Source organism: Lissotriton helveticus, chromosome 1_2 (genome assembly GCF_964261635.1).
Source record: "Lissotriton helveticus chromosome 1_2, aLisHel1.1, whole genome shotgun sequence".
Taxonomy (NCBI): Eukaryota; Metazoa; Chordata; class Amphibia; order Caudata; family Salamandridae; genus Lissotriton; species Lissotriton helveticus.
Window position 1 is genome coordinate 325,943,914 of NC_136058.1, and position 24,504 is coordinate 325,968,417.

Below are 24,504 nucleotides of genomic sequence, written 5' to 3' on the forward strand. Positions count from 1 at the left end.
GGCGGAATTGGAGGTCGACCCTACATCAAGAGACCAGCGGTCAGAGATCACCGACTGGGGAGAGGATGGTATGGGTTGTGGGCCACTCATACGTGAGGCGCGCCGGTGACGTATTCAAGGAAGGTGACGCGATTCACGCACCTGGGGAATACGGGTTCAGAGTGGCTTTCCATGGGAAAGGTGGGCTCGTTTTTGACAAATTTGAGTCATTTTTCGAGGGACTTTTAGGGCGGCATAGGTCACCGTCATCTATAGTCATAGTACACCAGGGTGGCAACGATTTGGTGACACTGGGTAGACGAGTGTTACTTGAACGAATCTTGTCGGCTGTTAGCTGGTTGGCTAAAAGAGTCCCGGGGTGCACGATTGCCTGGTCCCACATGATTCCTAGAAGGAGGTGGCAAGGGGGCCTTTCGGTGTCAGCTCTGAACCATTCAGTTAAACGGGTCAATAATAAGATTAATAGACTGTTCCGTTCTGCACAGTTGCATGTCATTCCTCATGGGTGTATACGGGGTGACCATATGTATCTGTACGATGGGGTTCACCTGTCCAGGGAGGGGAATGATTTACTAATAGGAGATTTGGTTGCATGGCTGAGAGGTTTGAGGAAGTATGACCTATAGGAGGAGTTGGGGGACCGGATAGTCGGTCAACTATCCGGTCTGTGGCGGTAAGATCATGATCGGTGAGCAGGAATTTAAAGGTCCCTAGAGTGGGGCGCCACCCACAATGGATGGGAGCGCCCGGGGGAAGACGGCCATTGGCCCCTTCCACGGGGAGGCGGCACCCACTAAGGATGGGGCGCCTAGGGGGAGATGGCCATGGGCCCCTCCCAGGGGGGGAGGCGGTTAAATGCCCCTCCTGACTAATTTCCCGGGGGCCGGATATCCGCGACGGCGGATAGAGAGTATGGGGTGGGGGGGAGAGTCCACGCTGTCCTTCCTACAGAGACCTCATACGGGAACTCGGACGACCCTTAAGATGGCGTCGAGTAGAAAGGGGGCCCCCACCACGACAAGGGAAGCTACAGTTGGCAATGAGGGTAGAGCCCTCTGTGCATGCGCCGCTCACACGGTGAGGGCGGGAGTTTGTAGTAGGGATCTGACACCGGTTAAGACCTTGCCGTTGGCCCTTAATGCTAGGATGTACAATTTGAATTAGAGTGTATGCATTTTCAGGATGTTAGCCAAAAGTACATGACTGCATCGAAATGTAATAAATGTCAAATTGTACATAATGCATAATGATGAAACTTTTAATTTAATGTTTTAAATTTTGTTTCATATTTTAATAAATACGGCCGGGAGGGTGACTCCCTCCCGTCTTCCAAAAGTTCAACGATTGTCCGACTTCCCATCCTTGGGGATGTGTGTTGGGAGGGGGTGGCGGGCATCCCGGCCATATGGAAAGGGGCGACCGCTCGGTCCCCTTGAACGTATGGATGGGGGCCCGAACCTCCCGGGAAGCCATTTTGGGCGGGGTGGGCGTGGCCCGGCTGGTATGCCCAAAGCGGCATAGCCGGAGCGCGCCTTCCCCCGCCCGAGAGGGGTTGTCCTAGACACCTCGAAGGAAGACCACGCCCAGTAGGCGTATCAGGGACGGGTACACGCCCTCCCGCAGAAGGATAAAGGAGCGGGAACCCAGAAGATCGTCCTCTTGTTCCTCGGATCGGAAGGCTGCACCCACTCGTTGCTCGTGAGCCCTCGACGGAACAAGCAGCAATTTTGACCCACCCACCAGCCCCTGATAGCAAATGTTTGGAGAAAATAAAGTTTTCTAAGTGATGAAAGTATAGGCCTTTCCTTTTCCTTGGTAGAGTGAATAAAGGAATGTTGAGAATGTAAATATGGTTTGCATTGGAGAAATTTCTTCTTGCAGGAATGATCAGTAATAGCAGTAAGATGATGTGGAATTTTTTCTTTTTAGTAGGTAAACAACTGTCGTATTTATTTGTCGGGCGGTAAGGTCATGATCGGTGAGCAGGAATTCAAAGGTCCCTAGAGTGGGGCGCCACCCACAATGGATGGGAGAGCCCGGGGGAAGACGGCCATTGGCCCCTTCCACGGGGAGGTGGCACCCACTAAGGATGGGGCGCCTGGGGGAGATGGCCATGGGCCCCTCCCAGGGGGGGAGGCGGTTAAATGCCCCTCCTGACTAATTTCCCGGGGGCCGAATATCCGCGACGGCGGATAGAGAGTATGGGGTGGGGGGGAGAGTCCACGCTGTCCTTCCTACAGAGACCTCATACGGAAACTCGGACGACCCTTAAGATGGCGTCGAGTAGAAAGGGGGCCCCCACCACGACAAGGGAAGTTACAGTTGGCAATGAGGGTAGAGCCCTCTGCGCATGCGCCGCTCACACGGTGAGGACGGGAGTTTGTAGTAGGGATCAGACACCGGTTAAGACCTTGCCGTTGGCCCTTAATGCTAGGATGTACAATTTGAATTAGAGTGTATGCATTTTCAGGATGTTAGCCAAAAGTACATGACTGCATCGAAATGTAATAAATGTCAAATTGTACATAATGCATAATGATGAAACTTTTAATTTAATGTTTTAAATTTTGTTTCATATTTTAATAAATACGGCCGGGAGGGTGACTCCCTCCCGTCTTCCAAAAGTTCAACGATTGTCCGACTTCTCATCCTTGGGGATGTGTGTTGGGAGGGGGTGGCGGGCATCCCGGCCATATTATACTGTGTGGTGCTTTCTTGTATTGCACTGAAGAAATGGCGTATAAAACTTGGCACCGAAGCAGTCAATCTATTTCTCATTTCACCTGTGTCTTCAGTCTTACATATATTCCACCTCTTCTCTGTGCATGCAAAGTATGTGTTTGTTTGAAGCACTTCAGTTTTTGTGCAACGTAGGAACTATTTAATTTCTCCTTAAAAGCTCTGCCTACGTGCAAGATGTACGAACTATCATTGCAGTTGCATGAAGGCTGGTCTGAAGAATCAGGCCATTTCCAAACGCAAAATGGCTTTTTCTGATGTATTAAATGGAAGGTATTTGTAAGGGTTGTTTGGGTGTACCTTCCAAATACCGAATTGTAGTGGTACGTAGAAATGTTTTTCCACCATAATTTGGCCCAAAACAATCATACTTCATCACCATCTCAGTGATTGTGGTAACCAATCCTCAAATGATAAGGTGTCCCGTAAAAACTTCTTCCCCTTTAAGAATGTTTCAAAACAATCATTGTATGTAGAGGCATTGGTCCTATGTACCACTGCCTATTCAAATAAACTAACAATGAAACAAATAAATCTGTTTTTTAAATGATCCAGTTTTTCTTTAATAAATAATATTAAGGACTACTTCTACTGTTCCACAGTTTCAAGGTTGTACTTTCTGGCACAACTTAGTATGATCCTCACACTCTTTCATGATGTACTGATATTTTGTCATTCTGATTTTACTGAAAAGCTGGGGATATAGCTCAGTGGTAGAGCATTTGACTGCAGATCAAGAAGTCCCTGTTTCAAATCAGGGTGTCCGCTCACCCTATTTTGATTCTGTTGTTTGTAATTGGGACTTTTCATCAATTACATTTGGATCATCTTTGACAGAGTCAGTGTTCCCTTGGATATTGCACTTTAATAGCATTTCAGTGATTCCTGCTCAAAACCTGTGAGTAAATGCAGTTTTTAACACTCAGCTTGGTATTCCTTTTGGGAAATTTCTGAAACATCATTGATCAATTTTGGAATTCGGCTCTTCCTTTCACAGCACTAAACAAAGGGAATGGACTATGAAACCAATTGACAACTTTGTTATACTGTTTGGTGCTTTCTTGTATTGCACTGAAGAAATGGCGTATAAAACTTGGCTGCGAAGCAGTCAACTATTTCTTATTTTACCTGTGTCTTCAATCTTACATATATTCCACCTCTTCTCTGTGCATGCAAAGTATGTGTTTGTTTGAAGCACTTCATTTTTGTGCAACGTAGGAACTATTTAATTTCTCCTTAAAAGCTCTGCCTACGTAAAAGATGTACAAACTATCATTGTAGTTGCAAGAAGGCTGGTATGAAGAATCAGGCCATTTGCAAACGCAAAATGGCTTTTTCTGATGTATTAAATAGAAGGTATTCGAAAGGGGTGTTTGGGTGTACCTTCCAAATACCGAATTGTAGTGGTACGTAGAAATGTTTTTCCACCATAATTTGGCCCAAAACAATCATACTTCATCACCATCTCAGTGATTGTGGTAACCAATCCTCAAATGATAAGGTGTCCCGTAAAAACCTCTTCCCCTTTAAGAATGTTTCAAAACAATCATTGTATGTAGAGGCATTGGTCCTATGTACCACTGCCTATTCAAATAAAATAACAATGAAACAAATATCTGTTTTTTAAATGATCCAGTTTTCCTTTAATAAATTATATTAAGGACTACTTCTCCTGTTCCACAGTTTCAAGGTTGTACTTTCCGGAACAACTTAGTATGATCCTCTCACTCTTTCATGATGTACTGATATTTTGTCATTCTGATTTTACTGTAAAGCTGGGGATATAGCTCAGTGGTAGAGCATTTGACTGCAGATCAAGAGGTCCCTGGTTCAAATCCTGGTGTTCCCTCACCCTATTTTGATTCTGTTGTTTGTAATTGGGACTTTCCATCAATTCCATTTGGATCATCTTTGACAGAGTCAGTGTTCCCTTGGATATTACACTTTAATGGCATTACAGTGTTTGCTTCTCAAAACCTGTGAGTAAATGCAGTTTTTAACACTCGGCTTGGTATTCCCTTTGGGAAATTTCTGAAACATCATTGATCAATTTTGGAATTCGGCTCTTCCTTTCACAGCACTAAACAAAGGGAATGGACTTTGAAACCAATTGACAACTTTGTTATACTGTTTGGTGCTTTATTGTATTGCACTGAAGAAATGGCGTATAATACTTGGCAGCGAAGCAGTCAATCTATTTCTCATTTCACCTGTGTCTTCAGTCTTACATATATTCCACCTCTTCTCTGTGCATGCAAAGTATGTGTTTGTTTGAAGCACTTCATTTTTGTGCAACGTAGGAACGATTTAATTTCTCCTTAAAAGCTCTGCCTACGTGCAAGATGTACGAACTGTCATTGCAGTTGCAAGAAGGCTGGTCTGAAGAATCAGGCCATTTGCAAACGCAAAATGGCTTTTTCTGATGTATTAAATGGAAGGTATTCGAAAGGGGTGTTTGGGTGTACCTTCCAAATACCGAATTGTAGTGGTATGTAGAAATGTTTTTCCACCATAATTTGGCCCAAAACAATCATACTTCATCACCATCTCAGTGATTGTGGTAACCAATCCTCAAATGATAAGGTGTCCCGTAAAAACCTCTTCCCCTTTAAGAATGTTTCAAAACAATCATTGTATGTAGAGGCATTGGTCCTATGTACCACTGCCTATTCAAATAAAATAACAATGAAACAAATATCTGTTTTTTAAATGATCCAGTTTTCCTTTAATAAATTATATTAAGGACTACTTCTCCTGTTCCACAGTTTCAAGGTTGTACTTTCCGGAACAACTTAGTATGATCCTCTCACTCTTTCATGATGTACTGATATTTTGTCATTCTGATTTTACTGTAAAGCTGGGGATATAGCTCAGTGGTAGAGCATTTGACTGCAGATCAAGAGGTCCCTGGTTCAAATCCTGGTGTCCCCTCACCCTATTTTGATTCTGTTGTTTGTAATTGGGACTTTCCATCAATTCCATTTGGATCATCTTTGACAGAGTCAGTGTTCCCTTGGATATTACACTTTAATGGCATTACAGTGTTTGCTTCTCAAAACCTGTGACTAAATGCAGTTTTTAACACTCGGCTTGGTATTCCCTTTGGGAAATTTCTGAAACATCATTGATCAATTTTGGAATTCGGCTCTTCCTTTCACAGCACTAAACAAAGGGAATGGACTATGAAACCAATTGACAACTTTGTTATACTGTTTGGTGCTTTATTGTATTGCACTGAAGAAATGGCGTATAATACTTGGCAGCGAAGCAGTCAATCTATTACTCATTTCACCTGTGTCTTCAGTCTTACATATATTCCACTTCTTCTCTGTGCATGCAAAGTATGTGTTTGTTTGAAGCACTTCATTTTTATGCAACGTAGGAACTATTTAATTTCTCCTTAAAAGCTCTGCCTACGTGCAAGATGTACGAACTATCATTGCAGTTGCAAGAAGGCTGGTCTGAAGAATCAGGCTATTGGCAAACGCAAAATGGCTTTTTCTGATGTATTAAATGGAAGGTATTCGAAAGGGGTGTTTGGGTGTACCTTCCAAATACCGAATTGTAGTGGTACGTAGAAATGTTTTTCCACCATAATTTGGCCCAAAACAATCATACTTCATCATCATCTCCGTGATTGTGGTAACCAATCCTCAAATGATAAGGTGTCCCGTAAAAACCTCTTCCCCTTTAAGAATGTTTCAAAACAATCATTGTATGTAGAGGCATTGGTCCTATGTACCACTGCCTATTCAAATAAAATAACAATGAAACAAATAAATCTGTTTTTTAAATGATCCTGTTTTCCTTTAATAAATAATATTAAGGACTACTTCTCCTGTTCCACAGTTTTATGGTTGTACTTTCTGGCACAACTTAGTATGATCCTCACACTCTTTCATGATGTACTGATATTTTGTCATTCTGACTTTATTGAAAAGCTGGGTGTATAGCTCAGTGGTAGAGCATTTGACTGCAGATCAAGAGGTCCCTGGTTCAAATCCAGGTGTCCTCACACCCTATTTTGATTCTGTTGTTTGCAATTGGGACTTTTCATCAATTCTATTTGGATCATCTTTGACAGAGTCAGTGTTCCCTTGGATATTGCACTTTAATAGCATTTCAGTGTTTCCTGCTCGAAACCTGTGAGTGAATGCAGTTTTTAACACTCGGCTTAGTATTCCCTTTGGGAAATTTCTGAAACATCATTGATCAATTTTGGAATTCGGCTCTTCCTTTCACAGCACTAAACAAAGGGAATGGACTATGAAACCAATTGACAACTTTGTTATACTGTTTGGTGCTTTCTTGTATTGCACTGAAGAAATGGCGTATAAAACTTGGCAGCGAAGCAGTCAATCTATTTCTCATTTCACCTGTGTCTTCAGTCTTACATATATTCCACCTCTTCTCTGTGCATGCAACGTATGTGTTTGTTTGAAGCACTTCATTTTTGTGCAACGTAGGAACTATTTAATTTCTCCTTAAAAGCTCTGCCTACGTGCAATATGTACGAACTATCATTGCAGTTGCAAGAAGGCTGGTCTGAAGAATCAGGCCATTTGCAAACGCAAAATGGCTTTTTCTGATGTATTAAATGGAAGGTATTCGAAAGGGGTGTTTGGGTGTACCTTCCAAATACCGAATTGTAGTGGTATGTAGAAATGTTTTTCCACCATAATTTGGCCCAAAACAATCATACTTCATCACCATCTCAGTGATTGTGGTAACCAATCCTCAAATGATAAGGTGTCCCGTAAAAACCTCTTCCCCTTTAAGAATGTTTCAAAACAATCATTGTATGTAGAGGCATTGGTCCTATGCACCACTGCCTATTCAAATAAAATAACAATGAAACAAATAAATCTGTTTTTTAAATGATCCAGTTTTCCTCTAATAAATAATATTAAGGACTACTTCTCCTGTTCCACAGTTTCAAGGTTGTACTTTCTGGCACAACTTAGTATGATCCTCACACTCTTTCATGATGTACTGATATTTTGTCATTCTGATTTTACTGAAAAGCGGGGGATATAGCTCAGTGGTAGAGCATTTGACTGCAGATCAAGAGGTCCCTGTTTCAAATCAGGGTGTCCCCTCACCCTATTTTGATTCTGTTGTTTGTAATTGGGACTTTTCATCAATTCCATTTGGATCATCTTTGACAGAGTCAGTGTTCCCTTGGATATTGCACTTTAATAGCATTTCAGTGATTCCTGCTCAAAACCTGTGAGTAAATGCAGTTTTTAACACTCGGCTTGGTATTCCTTTTGGGAAATTTCTGAAACATCATTGATCAATTTTGGAATTCGGCTCTTCCTTTCACAGCACTAAACAAAGGGAATGGACTATGAAACCAATTGACAACTTTGTTATACTGTTTGGTGCTTTCTTGTATTGCACTGAAGAAATGGCGTATAAAACTTGGCAGCGAAGCAGTCAATCTATTTCTCATTTCACCTGTGTCTTCAGTCTTACATATATTCCACCTCTTCTCTGTGCATGCAAAGTATGTGTTTGTTTGAAGCACTTCATTTTTGTGCAACGTAGGAACTATTTAATTTCTCCTTAAAAGCTGTGCCTACGTGCAATATGTACGAACTATCATTGTAGTTGCAAGAAGGCTGGTCTGAAGAGTCAGGCCATTTGCAAACGCAAAATGGCTTTTTCTGATGTATTAAATAGAAGGTATTCGAAAGGGGTGTTTGGATGTACCTTCCAAATACCGAATTGTAGTGGTACGTAGAAATGTTTTTCCACCATAATTTGGCCCAAAACAATCATACTTCATCACCATCTCAGTGATTGTGGTAACCAATCCTCAAATGATAAGGTGTCCCGTAAAAACCTCTTCCCCTTTAAGAATGTTTCAAAACAATCATTGTATGTAGAGGCATTGGTCCTATGTACCACTGCCTATTCGAATAAAATAACAATGAAACAAATATCTGTTTTTTAAATGATCCAGTTTTCCTTTAATAAATATTATTAAGGACTACTGCTCCTGTAACACAGTTTCAAAGTTGTACTTTCCGGAACAACTTAGTATGATCCTCTCACTCTTTCGTGATGTACTGATATTTTGTCATTCTGGTTGTACTATAAAGCTGGGGATATAGCTCAGTGGTAGAGCATTTGACTGCAGATCAAGAGGTCCCTGGTTCAAATCCTGGTGTCCCCTCACCCTATTTTGATTCTGTTGTTTGTAATTGGGACTTTCCATCAATTCCATTTGGATCATCTTTGACAGAGTCAGTGTTCCCTTGGATATTGCACTTTAATGGCATTACAGTGTTTGCTTCTCAAAACCTGTGAGTAAATGCAGTTTTTAACACTCGGCTTGGTATTCCCTTTGGGAAATTTCTGAAACATCATTGATCAATTTTGGAATTCGGCTTTTCCTTTCACAGCACTACACAAAGGGAATGGACTATGAAACCAATTGACAACTTTGTTATACTGTTTGGTGCTTTCTTGTATTGCACTGAAGAAATGGCGTATAAAACTTGGCAGCGAAGCAGTCAATCTATTTCTCATTTCACCTGTGTCTTCAGTCTTACATATATTCCACCTCTTCTCTGTGCATGCAAAGTATGTGTTTGTTTGAAGCACTTCATTTTTGTGCAACGTAGGAACTATTTAATTTCTCCTTAAAAGCTCTGCCTACGTGCAAGATGTACGAACTATCATTGCAGTTGCAAGAAGGCTGGTCTGAAGAATCAGGCCATTTGCAAACGCAAAATGGCTTTTTCTGATGTATTAAATGGAAGGTATTCGAAAGGGGTGTTGAGGTGTACCTTCCAAATACCGAATTGTAGTGGTACGTAGCAATGTTTTTCCACCATAATTTGGCCCAAAACAATCATACTTCATCACCATCTCAGTGATTGTGGTAACCAATCCTCAAATGATAAGGTGTCCCGTAAAAACCTCTTCCCCTTTAAGAATGTTTCAAAACAATCATTGTATGTAGAGGCATTGGTCCTATGTACCACTGCCTATTCAAATAAAATAACAATGAAACAAATATCTGTTTTTTAAATGATCCAGTTTTCCTTTAATACATAATATTAAGGACTACTTCTCCTGTAACACAGTTTCAAGGTTGTACTTTCCGGAACAACTTAGTATGATCCTCTCACTCTTTCATGATGTACTGTTATTTTGTCATTCTGATTGTACTGTAAAGCTGGGGATATAGCTCAGTGGTAGAGCATTTGACTGCAGATCAAGAGGTCCCTGGTTCAAATCTGGGTGTCCCCTCACCCTATTTTGATTCTGTTGTTTGTAATTGGGACTTTCCATCAATTCCATTTGGATCATCTTTGACAGAGTCAGTGTTCCCTTGGATATTGCACTTTAATGGCATTACAGTGTTTGCTTCTCAAAACCTGTGAGTAAATGCAGTTTTTAACACTCGGCTTGGTATTCCCTTTGGGAAATTTCTGAAACATCATTGATCAATTTTGGAATTCAACTCTTCCTTTCACAGCACTAAACAAAGGGAATGGACTATGAAACCAATTGACAACTTTGTTATGCTGTTTGGTGCTTTCTTGTATTGCACTGAAGAAATGGCGTATAAAACTTGGCAGCGAAGCAGTCAATCTTTTTCTCATTTCACCTGTGTCTTCAGTCTTACATATATTCCACCTCTTCTCTGTGCATGCAAAGTATGTGTTTGTTTGAAGCATTTCATTTTTGTGCAACGTAGGAACTATTTATTTCTCCTGAAAAGCTCTGCCTACGTGCAAGATGTACGCACTATCATTGCAGTTGCAAGAAGGCTGGTCTGAAGAATCAGGCCATTTGCAAACGCAAAATGTTTTTTTCTGATGTATTAAATGGAAGGTATTCGATAGGGGTGTTTAGGTGTACCTTCCAAATACCGAATTGTAGTGGTACGTAGAAATGTTTTTCCACCATAATTTGGCCCAAAACAATCACACTTCATCACCATCTCAGTGATTGTGGTAACCAATCCTCAAATGATAAGGTGTCCCGTAAAAACCTCTTCCCCTTTAAGAATGTTTCAAAACAATCATTGTATGTAGAGGCATTGGTCCTATGTACCACTGCCTATTCAAATAAAATAACAATGAAACAAATATCTGTTTTTTAAATGATCCAGTTTTCCTTTAATAAATAATATTAAGGACTACTTCTCCTGTAACACAGTTTCAAAGTTGTACTTTCCGGAACAACTTAGTATGATCCTCTCACTCTTTCGTGATGTACTGATATTTTGTCATTCTGGTTGTACTATAAAGCTGGGGATATAGCTCAGTGGTAGAGCATTTGACTGCAGATCAAGAGGTCCCTGGTTCAAATCCTGGTGTCCCCTCACCCTATTTTGATTCTGTTGTTTGTAATTGGGACTTTCCATCAATTCCATTTGGATCATCTTTGACAGAGTCAGTGTTCCCTTGGATATTGCACTTTAATGGCATTACAGTGTTTGCTTCTCAAAACCTGTGAGTAAATGCAGTTTTTAACACTCGGCTTGGTATTCCCTTTGGGAAATTTCTGAAACATCATTGATCAATTTTGGAATTCGGCTTTTCCTTTCACAGCACTACACAAAGGGAATGGACTATGAAACCAATTGACAACTTTGTTATACTGTTTGGTGCTTTCTTGTATTGCACTGAAGAAATGGCGTATAAAACTTGGCAGCGAAGCAGTCAATCTATTTCTCATTTCACCTGTGTCTTCAGTCTTACATATATTCCACCTCTTCTCTGTGCATGCAAAGTATGTGTTTGTTTGAAGCACTTCATTTTTGTGCAACGTAGGAACTATTTAATTTCTCCTTAAAAGCTCTGCCTACGTGCAAGATGTACGAACTATCATTGCAGTTGCAAGAAGGCTGGTCTGAAGAATCAGGCCATTTGCAAACGCAAAATGGCTTTTTCTGATGTATTAAATGGAAGGTATTCGAAAGGGGTGTTGAGGTGTACCTTCCAAATACCGAATTGTAGTGGTACGTAGCAATGTTTTTCCACCATAATTTGGCCCAAAACAATCATACTTCATCACCATCTCAGTGATTGTGGTAACCAATCCTCAAATGATAAGGTGTCCCGTAAAAACCTCTTCCCCTTTAAGAATGTTTCAAAACAATCATTGTATGTAGAGGCATTGGTCCTATGTACCACTGCCTATTCAAATAAAATAACAATGAAACAAATATCTGTTTTTTAAATGATCCAGTTTTCCTTTAATACATAATATTAAGGACTACTTCTCCTGTAACACAGTTTCAAGGTTGTACTTTCCGGAACAACTTAGTATGATCCTCTCACTCTTTCATGATGTACTGTTATTTTGTCATTCTGATTGTACTGTAAAGCTGGGGATATAGCTCAGTGGTAGAGCATTTGACTGCAGATCAAGAGGTCCCTGGTTCAAATCTGGGTGTCCCCTCACCCTATTTTGATTCTGTTGTTTGTAATTGGGACTTTCCATCAATTCCATTTGGATCATCTTTGACAGAGTCAGTGTTCCCTTGGATATTGCACTTTAATGGCATTACAGTGTTTGCTTCTCAAAACCTGTGAGTAAATGCAGTTTTTAACACTCGGCTTGGTATTCCCTTTGGGAAATTTCTGAAACATCATTGATCAATTTTGGAATTCAACTCTTCCTTTCACAGCACTAAACAAAGGGAATGGACTATGAAACCAATTGACAACTTTGTTATACTGTTTGGTGCTTTCTTGTATTGCACTGAAGAAATGGCGTATAAAACTTGGCAGCGAAGCAGTCAATCTTTTTCTCATTTCACCTGTGTCTTCAGTCTTACATATATTCCACCTCTTCTCTGTGCATGCAAAGTATGTGTTTGTTTGAAGCATTTCATTTTTGTGCAACGTAGGAACTATTTATTTCTCCTGAAAAGCTCTGCCTACGTGCAAGATGTACGCACTATCATTGCAGTTGCAAGAAGGCTGGTCTGAAGAATCAGGCCATTTGCAAACGCAAAATGGTTTTTTCTGATGTATTAAATGGAAGGTATTCGATAGGGGTGTTTAGGTGTACCTTCCAAATACCGAATTGTAGTGGTACGTAGAAATGTTTTTCCACCATAATTTGGCCCAAAACAATCACACTTCATCACCATCTCAGTGATTGTGGTAACCAATCCTCAAATGATAAGGTGTCCCGTAAAAACCTCTTCCCCTTTAAGAATGTTTCAAAACAATCATTGTATGTAGAGGCATTGGTCCTATGTACCACTGCCTATTCAAATAAAATAACAATGAAACAAATATCTGTTTTTTAAATGATCCAGTTTTCCTTTAATAAATAATATTAAGGACTACTTCTCCTGTAACACAGTTTCATGGTTGTACTTTCCGGAACAACTTAGTATGATCCTCTCACTCTTTCATGATGTACTGATATTTTGTCATTCTGATTGTACTATAAAGCTGGGGATATAGCTCAGTGGTAGAGCATTTGACTGCAGATCAAGAGGTCCCTGGTTCAAATCCGGGTGTCCTCTCTCCCTATTTTGATTCTGTTGTTTGTAATTGGGACTTTTCATCAATTCCATTTGGATCATCTTTGACAGAGTCAGTGTTCCCTTGGATATTGCACTTTAATAGCATTTCAGTGTTTCCTGCTCAAAACCTGTGAGTGAATGCAGTTTTTAACAGTCGGCTTGTTATTCCCTTTGGGAAATTTCTGAAACATCATTGATCAATTTTGGAATTCGGCTCTTCCTTTCACAGCACTAAACAAAGGGAATGGACTATGAAACCAATTGACAACTTTGTTATACTGTTTGGTGCTTTCTTGTATTGCACTGAAGAAATGGCGTATAAAACTTGGCAGCGAAGCAGTCAATATATTTCTCATTTCACCTGTGTCTTCAGTCTTACATATATTCCACCTCTTCTCTGTGCATGCAAAGTATGTGTTTGTTTGAAGCGCTTAATTTTTGTGCAACGTAGGAACTATTTATTTCTCCTTAAAAGCTCTGCCTACGTGCAAGATGTACGAACTATCATTGCAGTTGCAAGAAGGCTGGTCTGAAGAATCAGGCCATTTGCAAACTCAAAATTGCTTTTTCTGATGTATTAAATGGAAGGTATTCGAAAGGGGTGTTTAGGTGTACCTTTCAAATATCGAATTGTAGTGGTACGTAGAAATGTTTTTCCACCATAATTTGGCCCAAAACAATCATACTTCATCACCATCTCAGTGATTGTGGTAACCAATCCTCAAATGATAAGGTGTCCCGTAAAAACCTCTTCCCCTTTAAGAATGTTTCAAAACAATCATTGTATGTAGAGGCATTGGTCCTATGTACCACTGCCTATTCAAATAAAATAACAATGAAACAAATATCTGTTTTTTAAATGATCCAGTTTTCCTTTAATAAATAATATTAAGGACTACTGCTCCTGTAACACAGTTTCAAAGTTGTACTTTCCGGAACAACTTAGTATGATCCTCTCACTCTTTCATGATGTACTGATATTTTGTCATTCTTGTTGTACTATAAAGCAGGGGATATAGCTCAGTGGTAGAGCATTTGACTGCAGATCAAGAGGTCCCTGGTTCAAATCCTGGTGTCCCCTCACCCTATTTTAATTCTGTTGTTTGTAATTGGGACTTTCCATCAATTCCATTTGGATCATCTTTGACAGAGTCAGTGTTCCCTTGGATATTGCACTTTAATGGCATTACAGTGTTTGCTTCTCAAAACCTGTGAGTAAATGCAGTTTTTAACACTCGGCTTGGTATTCCCTTTGGGAAATTTCTGAAACATCATTGATCAATTTTGGAATTCGGCTTTTCCTTTCACAGCACTATACAAAGGGAATGGACTATGAAACCAATTGACAACTTTGTTATACTGTTTGGTGCTTTCTTGTATTGCACTGAAGAAATGGTGTATAAAACTTGGCAGCGAAGCAGTCAATCTATTTCTCATTTCACCTGTGTCTTCAGTCTTACATATATTCCACCTCTTCTCTGTGCATGCAAAGTATGTGTTTGTTTGAAGCATTTCATTTTTGTGCAACGTAGGAACTATTTAATTTCTCCTTAAAAGCTCTGCCTACGTGCAACATGTACGAACTATCATTGCAGTTGCAAGAAGGCTGGTCTGAAGAATCAGGCCACTTGCAAACGCAAAATGGCTTTTTCTGATGTATTTAATGAAAGGTATTCGAAAGGGGTGTTTGGGTGTACCTACCAAATACCGAATTGTAGTGGTACGTAGAAATGTTTTTCCACCATAATTTGGCCCAAAACAATCATACTTCATCACCATCTCAGTGATTGTGGTAACCAATCCTCAAATGATAAGGTGTCCCGTAAAAACTTCTTCCCCTTTAAGAATGTTTCAAAACAATCATTGTATGTAGAGGCATTGGTCCTATGTCCCACTGCCTATTCAAATAAACTAACAATGAAACAAATAAATCTGTTTTTTAAATGATCCAGTTTTCCTTTAATAAATAATATTAAGGACTACTTCTCCTGTTCCACAGTTTCAAGGTTGTACTTTCTTTCAGAACTTAGTATGATCCTCACACTCTTTCATGATGTACTGATATTTTTTCATTCTGATTTTCCTGAAAAGCTGGGGATATAGCTCAGTGGTAGAGCATTTGACTGCAGATCAAGAGATCCCTGGTTCAAATCCCGGTGTCCCCTCACCCTATTTTGATTCTGTTGTTTGTAATTGGGACTTTTCATCAATTCCATTTGGATCATCTTTGACAGAGTCAGTGTTCCCTTGGATATTGCACTTTAATAGCATTTCAGTGATTCCTGCTCAAAACCTGTGAGTAAATGCAGTTTTTAACACTCAGCTTGGTATTCCCTTTGGGAAATTTCTGAAAATCATTGATCAATTTTGGAATTCGGCTCTTCCTTTCACAGCACTAGACTAAGGGAATGGACTATGAAACCAATTGACAACTTTGTTATACTGTTTGGTGCTTTCTTGTATTGCACTGAAGAAATGGCGTCTAAAACTTGGCAGCGAAGCAGTCAATCTATTTCTCATTTCACCTGTGTCTTCAGTCTTACATATATTCCACCTCTTCTCTGTGCATGCAAAGTATGTATTTGTTTGAAGCACTTCATTTTTGTGCAACGTAGGAACTATTTATTTTCTCCTTAAAAGCTCTGCCTACGTGCAAGATGTACGAACTATCATTGCAGTTGCAAGAAGGCTGGTCTGAAGAATCAGGCCATTTTCAAACGCAAAATTGATTTTTCTGATGTATTAAATGGAAGGTATTCGAAAGGGGTGTTTGGGTGTGCCTTCCAAATACCGAATTGTAGTGGTACGTAGAAATGTTTTTCCACCATAATTTGGCCCAAAACAATCATACTTCATCACCATCTCAGTGATTGTGGTAACCAATCCTCAAATGATAAGGTGTCCCGTAAAAACCTCTTCCCCTTTAAGAATGTTTCAAAACAATCATTGTATGTAGAGGCATTGGTCCTATGTACCACTGCCTATTCAAATAAAATAACAATGAAACAAATAAATCTGTTTTTTAAATAATCCAGTTTTCCTTTAATAAATAATATTAAGGACTACTTCTCCTGTTCCACAGTTTCAAGGTTGTACTTTCTGGCACAACGTAGTATGATCCTCACACTCTTTCATGATGTACTGATATATTGTCATTCTGATTTTACTGAAAAGCTGTGGATATAGCTCAGTGGTAGAGCATTTGATTGCAGATCAAGAGGTCCCTGGTTCAAATCCGGGTGTCCCCTCACCCTATTTTGATTCTGTTGTTTGTAATTGGGATTTTTCATCTATTCCATATGGATCATCTTTGACAGAGTCAGTGTTCCCTTGGATATTGCACTTTAATAGCATTTCAGTATTTCCTGCTCAAAACCTGTGAGTAAATGCAGTTTTTAACACTCGGCTTGTTATTCCCTTTGGGAAATTTCTGAAACATCATTGATTAATTTTGGAATTCGGCTCTTCATTTCACAGCACTAAACAAAGGGAATGGACTATGAAACCAATTGACAACTTTGTTATACTGTTTGGTGCTTTCTTGTATTGCACTGAAGAAATGGCGTATAAAACTTGGCAACGAAGCAGTAATCTATTTCTCATTTCACCTGTGTCTTCAGTCTTACATATATTCCACCTCTTCTCTGTGCATGCAAAGTATGTGTTTGTTTGAAGCACTTCATTTTTGTGCAACGTAGGAACTATTTAATTTCTCCTTAAAAGCTCTGCCTACGTGCAAGATGTACGAACTATCATTGCAGTTGCAAGAAGGGTGGTCTGAAGAATCAGGCCATTTGCAAACGCAAAATGGCTTTTTCTGATGTATTAAATGGAAGGTATTCGAAAGGGGTGTTTGGGTGTACCTTCCAAATACCATATTGTAGTGGTATGTGGAAATGTTTTTCCACCATAATTTGGCCCAAAACAATCATACTTCATCACCATCTCAGTGATTGTGGTAACCAATCCTCAAATGATAAGGTGTCCCGTAAAAACCTCTTCCCCTTTAAGAATGTTTCAAAACAATCATTGTATGTAGAGGCATTGGTCCTATGTACCACTGCCTATTCAAATAAAATAACAATGAAACAAATATCTGTTTTTTAAATGATCCAGTTTTCCTTTAATACATAATATTAAGGACTACTTCTCCTGTAACACAGTTTCAAGGTTGTACTTTCCGGAACAACTTAGTATGATCCTCTCACTCTTTCATGATGTACTGTTATTTTGTCATTCTGATTGTACTGTAAAGCTGGGGATATAGCTCAGTGGTAGAGCATTTGACTGCAGATCAAGAGGTCCCTGGTTCAAATCTGGGTGTCCCCTCACCCTATTTTGATTCTGTTGTTTGTAATTGGGACTTTCCATCAATTCCATTTGGATCATCTTTGACAGAGTCAGTGTTCCCTTGGATATTGCACTTTAATGGCATTACAGTGTTTGCTTCTCAAAACCTGTGAGTAAATGCAGTTTTTAACACTCGGCTTGGTATTCCCTTTGGGAAATTTCTGAAACATCATTGATCAATTTTGGAATTCAACTCTTCCTTTCACAGCACTAAACAAAGGGAATGGACTATGAAACCAATTGACAACTTTGTTATACTGTTTGGTGCTTTCTTGTATTGCACTGAAGAAATGGCGTATAAAACTTGGCAGCGAAGCAGTCAATCTTTTTCTCATTTCACCTGTGTCTTCAGTCTTACATATATTCCACCTCTTCTCTGTGCATGCAAAGTATGTGTTTGTTTGAAGCATTTCATTTTTGTGCAACGTAGGAACTATTTATTTCTCCTTAAAAGCTCTGCCTACGTGCAAGATGTACGCACTATCATTGCAGTTGCAAGAAGGCTGGTCTGAAGAATCAGGCCATTTGCAAACACAAAATGGTTTTTTCTGATGTATTAAATGGAAGGTATTCGATAGGGGTGTTTAGGTGTACCTTCCAAATACCGAATTGTAGTGGTACGTAGAAATGTTTTTCCACCATAATTTGGCCCAAAACAATCACACTTCATCACCATCTCAGTGATTGTGGTAACCAATCCTCAAATGATAAGGTGTCCCGTAAAAACCTCTTCCCCTTTAAGAATGTTTCAAAACAATCATTGTATGTAGAGGCATTGGTCCTATGTACCACTGCCTATTCAAATAAAATAACAATGAAACAAATATCTGTTTTTTAAATGATCCAGTTTTCCTTTAATAAATAATATTAAGGACTACTTCTCCTGTAACACAGTTTCATGGTTGTACTTTCCGGAACAACTTAGTATGATCCTCTCACTCTTTCATGATGTACTGATATTTTGTCATTCTGATTGTACTATAAAGCTGGGGATATAGCTCAGTGGTAGAGCATTTGACTGCAGATCAAGAGGTCCCTGGTTCAAATCCGGGTGTCCTCTCTCCCTATTTTGATTCTGTTGTTTGTAATTGGGACTTTTCATCAATTCCATTTGGATCATCTTTGACAGAGTCAGTGTTCCCTTGGATATTGCACTTTAATAGCATTTCAGTGTTTCCTACTCAAAACCTGTGAGTGAATGCAGTTTTTAACAGTCGGCTTGTTATTCCCTTTGGGAAATTTCTGAAACATCATTGATCAATTTTGGAATTCGGCTCTTCCTTTCACAGCACTAAACAAAGGGAATGGACTATGAAACCAATTGACAACTTTGTTATACTGTTTGGTGCTTTCTTGTATTGCACTGAAGAAATGGCGTATAAAACTTGGCAGCGAAGCAGTCAATATATTTCTCATTTCACCTGTGTCTTCAGTCTTACATATATTCCACCTCTTCTCTGTGCATGCAAAGTATGTGTTTGTTTGAAGCGCTTAATTTTTGTGCAACGTAGGAACTATTTATTTCTCCTTAAAAGCTCTGCCTACGTGCAAGATGTACGAACTATCATTGCAGTTGCAAGAAGGCTGGTCTGAAGAATCAGGCCATTTGCAAACTCAAAATGGCTTTTTCTGATGTATTAAATGGAAGGTATTCGAAAGGGGTGTTTAGGTGTACCTTCCAAATATCGAATTGTAGTGGTACGTAGAAATGTTTTTCCACCATAATTTGGCCCAAAACAATCATACTTCATGACCATCTCAGTGATTGTGGTAACCAATCCTCAAATGATAAGGTGTCCTGTAAAAACCTCTTCCCCTTTAAGAATGTTTCAAAACAATCATTGTATGTAGAGGCATTGGTCCTATGTACCACTGCCTATTCAAATAAAATAACAATGAAACAAATATCTGTTTTTTAAATGATCCAGTTTTCCTTTAATAAATAATATTAAGGACTACTGCTCCTGTAACACAGTTTCAAAGTTGTACTTTCCGGAACAACTTAGTATGATCCTCTCACTCTTTCATGATGTACTGATATTTTGTCATTCTGGTTGTACTATAAAGCTGGGGATATAGCTCAGTGGTAGAGCATTTGACTGCAGATCAAGAGGTCCCTGGTTCAAATCCTGGTGTCCCCTCACCCTATTTTAATTCTGTTGTTTGTAATTGGGACTTTCCATCAATTCCATTTGGATCATCTTTGACAGAGTCAGTGTTCCCTTGGATATTGCACTTTAATGGCATTACAGTGTTTGCTTCTCAAAACCTGTGAGTAAATGCAGTTTTTAACACTCGGCTTGGTATTCCCTTTGGGAAATTTCTGAAACATCATTGATCAATTTTGGAATTCGGCTTTTCCTTTCACAGCACTATACAAAGGGAATGGACTATGAAACCAATTGACAACTTTGTTATACTGTTTGGTGCTTTCTTGTATTGCACTGAAGAAATGGCGTATAAAACTTGGCAGCGAAGCAGTCAATCTATTTCTCATTTCACCTGTGTCTTCAGTCTTACATATATTCCACCTCTTCTCTGTGCATGCAAAGTATGTGTTTGTTTGAAGCATTTCATTTTTGTGCAACGTAGGAACTATTTAATTTCTCCTTAAAAGCTCTGCCTACGTGCAACATGTACGAACTATCATTGCAGTTGCAAGAAGGCTGGTCTGAAGAATCAGGCCACTTGCAAACGCAAAATGGCTTTTTCTGATGTATTTAATGAAAGGTATTCGAAAGGGGTGTTTGGGTGTACCTACCAAATACCGAATTGTAGTGGTACGTAGAAATGTTTTTCCACCATAATTTGGCCCAAAACAATCATACTTCATCACCATCTCAGTGATTGTGGTAACCAATCCTCAAATGATAAGGTGTCCCGTAAAAACTTCTTCCCCTTTAAGAATGTTTCAAAACAATCATTGTATGTAGAGGCATTGGTCCTATGTCCCACTGCCTATTCAAATAAACTAACAATGAAACAAATAAATCTGTTTTTTAAATGATCCAGTTTTCCTTTAATAAATAATATTAAGGACTACTTCTCCTGTTCCACAGTTTCAAGGTTGTACTTTCTTTCAGAACTTAGTATGATCCTCACACTCTTTCATGATGTACTGATATTTTTTCATTCTGATTTTCCTGAAAAGCTGGGGATATAGCTCAGTGGTAGAGCATTTGACTGCAGATCAAGAGATCCCTGGTTCAAATCCCGGTGTCCCCTCACCCTATTTTGATTCTGTTGTTTGTAATTGGGACTTTTCATCAATTCCATTTGGATCATCTTTGACAGAGTCAGTGTTCCCTTGGATATTGCACTTTAATAGCATTTCAGTGATTCCTGCTCAAAACCTGTGAGTAAATGCAGTTTTTAACACTCAGCTTGGTATTCCCTTTGGGAAATTTCTGAAAATCATTGATCAATTTTGGAATTCGGCTCTTCCTTTCACAGCACTAGACTAAGGGAATGGACTATGAAACCAATTGACAACTTTGTTATACTGTTTGGTGCTTTCTTGTATTGCACTGAAGAAATGGCGTCTAAAACTTGGCAGCGAAGCAGTCAATCTATTTCTCATTTCACCTGTGTCTTCAGTCTTACATATATTCCACCTCTTCTCTGTGCATGCAAAGTATGTATTTGTTTGAAGCACTTCATTTTTGTGCAACGTAGGAACTATTTATTTTCTCCTTAAAAGCTCTGCCTACGTGCAAGATGTACGAACTATCATTGCAGTTGCAAGAAGGCTGGTCTGAAGAATCAGGCCATTTTCAAACGCAAAATGGATTTTTCTGATGTATTAAATGGAAGGTATTCGAAAGGGGTGTTTGGGTGTGCCTTCCAAATACCGAATTGTAGTGGTACGTAGAAATGTTTTTCCACCATAATTTGGCCCAAAACAATCATACTTCATCACCATCTCAGTGATTGTGGTAACCAATCCTCAAATGATAAGGTGTCCCGTAAAAACCTCTTCCCCTTTAAGAATGTTTCAAAACAATCATTGTATGTAGAGGCATTGGTCCTATGTACCACTGCCTATTCAAATAAAATAACAATGAAACAAATAAATCTGTTTTTTAAATAATCCAGTTTTCCTTTAATAAATAATATTAAGGACTACTTCTCCTGTTCCACAGTTTCAAGGTTGTACTTTCTGGCACAACGTAGTATGATCCTCACACTCTTTCATGATGTACTGATATATTGTCATTCTGATTTTACTGAAAAGCTGTGGATATAGCTCAGTGGTAGAGCATTTGATTGCAGATCAAGAGGTCCCTGGTTCAAATCCGGGTGTCCCCTCACCCTATTTTGATTCTGTTGTTTGTAATTGGGATTTTTCATCTATTCCATATGGATCATCTTTGACAGAGTCAGTGTTCCCTTGGATATTGCACTTTAATAGCATTTCAGTATTTCCTGCTCAAAACCTGTGAGTAAATGCAGTTTTTAACACTCGGCTTGTTATTCCCTTTGGGAAATTTCTGAAACATCATTGATTAATTTTGGAATTCGGCTCTTCATTTCACAGCACTAAACAAAGGGAATGGACTATGAAACCAATTGACAACTTTGTTATACTGTTTGGTGCTTTCTTGTATTGCACTGAAGAAATGGCGTATAAAACTTGGCAACGAAGCAGTAATCTATTTCTCATTTCACCTGTGTCTTCAGTCTTACATATATTCCACCTCTTCTCTGTGCATGCAAAGTATGTGTTTGTTTGAAGCACTTCATTTTTGTGCAACGTAGGAACTATTTAATTTCTCCTTAAAAGCTCTGCCTACGTGCAAGATGTACGAACTATCATTGCAGTTGCAAGAAGGGTGGTCTGAAGAATCAGGCCATTTGCAAACGCAAAATGGCTTTTTCTGATGTATTAAATGGAAGGTATTCGAAAGGGGTGTTTGGGTGTACCTTCCAAATACCATATTGTAGTGGTATGTGGAAATGTTTTTCCACCATAATTTGGCCCAAAACAATCATACTTCATCACCATCTCCGTGATTGTGGTAACCAATCCTCAAATGATAAGGTGTCCCGTAAAAACCTCTTCTCCTTTAAGAATGTTTCAAAACAATCATTGTATGTAGAGGCATTGGTCCTATGTACCACTGCCTATTCAAATAAAATAACAATGAAACAAAGATCTGTTTTTTAAATGATCCAGTTTTCCTTTAATAAATAATATTAAGGACTACTTCTCCTGTAACACAGTTTCAAGGTTGTACTTTCCGGAACAACTTAGTATGATCCTCACACTCTTTCATGATGTACTGATATTTTGTCATTCTGATTGTACTATTAAGCTGGGGATATAGCTCAGTGGTAGAGCATTTGACTGCAGATCAAGAGGTCCCTGGTTCAAATCCTGGTGTCCCCTCACCCTATTTTGATTCTGTTGTTTGTAATTGGGACTTTCCATCAATTCCATTTCGATCATCTTTGACAGAGTCAGTGTTCCCTTGGATATTGCACTTTAATGGCATTACAGTGTTTGCTTCTCAAAACCTGTGAGTAAATGCAGTTTTTAACACTCGGCTTGGTATTCCCTTTGGGAAATTTCTGAAACATCATTGATCAATTTTGGAATTCGGCTTTTCCTTTCACAGCACTAAACAAAGGGAATGGACTATGAAACCAATTGACAACTTTGTTATACTGTTTGGTGCTTTCTTGTATTGCACTGAAGAAATGGCGTATAAAACTTGGCAGCGAAGCAGTCAATCTATTTCTCATTTCACCTGTGTCTTCAGTCTTACATATATTCCACCTCTTCTCTGTGCATGCAAAGTATGTGTTTGTTTGAAGCATTTCATTTTTGTGCAACGTAGGAACTATTTAATTTCTCCTTAAAAGCTCTGCCTACGTGCAAGATGTACGAACTATCATTGCAGTTGCAAGAAGGCTGGTCTGAAGAATCAGGCCATTTGCAAACGCAAAATGGCTTTTTCTGATGTATTAAATGAAAGGTATTCGAAAGGGGTGTTTGGGTGTACCTACCAAATACCGAATTGTAGTGGTACGTAGAAATGTTTTTCCACCATAATTTGGCCCAAAACAATCATACTTCATCACCATCTCAGTGATTGTGGTAACCAATCCTCAAATGATAAGGTGTCCCGTAAAAACTTCTTCCCCTTTAAGAATGTTTCAAAACAATCATTGTATGTAGAGGCATTGGTCCTATGTACCACTGCCTATTCAAATAAACTAACAATGAAACAAATAAATCTGTTTTTTAAATGATCCAGTTTTCCTTTAATAAATAATATTAAGGACTACTTCTCCTGTTCCACAGTTTCAAGGTTGTACTTTCTGGCACAACTTAGTATGATCCTCACACTCCTTCATGATGTACTGATATTTTCTCATTCTGATTTTACTGAAAAGCTGGGGATATAGCTAAGTGGTAGAGCATTTGACTGCAGATCAAGAGGTCCCTGGTTCAAATCCGGGTGTCCCCTCACCCTATTTTGATTCTGTTGTTTGTAATTGGGACTTTCCATCAATTCCATTTGGATCATCTTTGACAGAGTCAGTGTTCCCTTGGATATTGCACTTTAATCGCATTTCAGTGATTCCTGCTCAAAACCTGTGAGTAAATGCAGTTTTTAACATTCGGCTTGGTATTCCCTTTGGGAAATTTCTGAAAATCATTGATCAATTTTGGAATTCGGCTCTTCCTTTCACAGCACTAGACTAAGGGAATGGACTATGAAACCAATTGACAACTTTGTTATACTGTTTAGTGCTTTCTTGTATTGCACTGAAGAAATGGCGTATAAAACTTGGCAGCAAAGCAGTCAATCTATTTCTCATTTCACCTGTGTCTTCAGTCTTACATATATTCCACCTCTTCTCTGTGCATGCAAAGTATGTGTTTGTTTGAAGCATTTCAT

The 24,504-nt window shown here is 39.1% G+C and overlaps 12 non-coding genes across 12 annotated transcripts; all 12 read left to right on the top strand.

The window, feature by feature from the left end:
* Positions 1–4,516: 4,516 nt before the first annotated feature.
* On the top strand, positions 4,517–4,588 carry TRNAC-GCA (transfer RNA cysteine (anticodon GCA)). The gene has a single exon. It is a non-coding gene; the product is annotated as a tRNA-Cys (tRNA).
* Positions 4,589–5,598: 1,010 nt separating this feature from the next.
* TRNAC-GCA (transfer RNA cysteine (anticodon GCA)) lies at positions 5,599–5,670 on the top strand. Its single transcript has one exon. It is a non-coding gene; the product is annotated as a tRNA-Cys (tRNA).
* Positions 5,671–8,848: 3,178 nt separating this feature from the next.
* On the top strand, positions 8,849–8,920 carry TRNAC-GCA (transfer RNA cysteine (anticodon GCA)). The gene has a single exon. It is a non-coding gene; the product is annotated as a tRNA-Cys (tRNA).
* A 1,010-nt stretch (positions 8,921–9,930) lies between these two features.
* On the top strand, positions 9,931–10,002 carry TRNAC-GCA (transfer RNA cysteine (anticodon GCA)). The gene has a single exon. It is a non-coding gene; the product is annotated as a tRNA-Cys (tRNA).
* A 1,009-nt stretch (positions 10,003–11,011) lies between these two features.
* TRNAC-GCA (transfer RNA cysteine (anticodon GCA)) lies at positions 11,012–11,083 on the top strand. Its single transcript has one exon. It is a non-coding gene; the product is annotated as a tRNA-Cys (tRNA).
* A 1,010-nt stretch (positions 11,084–12,093) lies between these two features.
* On the top strand, positions 12,094–12,165 carry TRNAC-GCA (transfer RNA cysteine (anticodon GCA)). The gene has a single exon. It is a non-coding gene; the product is annotated as a tRNA-Cys (tRNA).
* A 1,009-nt stretch (positions 12,166–13,174) lies between these two features.
* Positions 13,175–13,246, top strand: TRNAC-GCA (transfer RNA cysteine (anticodon GCA)). Its single transcript has one exon. It is a non-coding gene; the product is annotated as a tRNA-Cys (tRNA).
* Positions 13,247–14,255: 1,009 nt separating this feature from the next.
* Positions 14,256–14,327, top strand: TRNAC-GCA (transfer RNA cysteine (anticodon GCA)). Its single transcript has one exon. It is a non-coding gene; the product is annotated as a tRNA-Cys (tRNA).
* A 3,176-nt stretch (positions 14,328–17,503) lies between these two features.
* TRNAC-GCA (transfer RNA cysteine (anticodon GCA)) lies at positions 17,504–17,575 on the top strand. Its single transcript has one exon. It is a non-coding gene; the product is annotated as a tRNA-Cys (tRNA).
* Positions 17,576–18,584: 1,009 nt separating this feature from the next.
* TRNAC-GCA (transfer RNA cysteine (anticodon GCA)) lies at positions 18,585–18,656 on the top strand. The gene has a single exon. It is a non-coding gene; the product is annotated as a tRNA-Cys (tRNA).
* A 1,009-nt stretch (positions 18,657–19,665) lies between these two features.
* On the top strand, positions 19,666–19,737 carry TRNAC-GCA (transfer RNA cysteine (anticodon GCA)). Its single transcript has one exon. It is a non-coding gene; the product is annotated as a tRNA-Cys (tRNA).
* A 3,176-nt stretch (positions 19,738–22,913) lies between these two features.
* TRNAC-GCA (transfer RNA cysteine (anticodon GCA)) lies at positions 22,914–22,985 on the top strand. The gene has a single exon. It is a non-coding gene; the product is annotated as a tRNA-Cys (tRNA).
* The last annotated feature ends 1,519 nt before the right edge of the window (positions 22,986–24,504 follow it).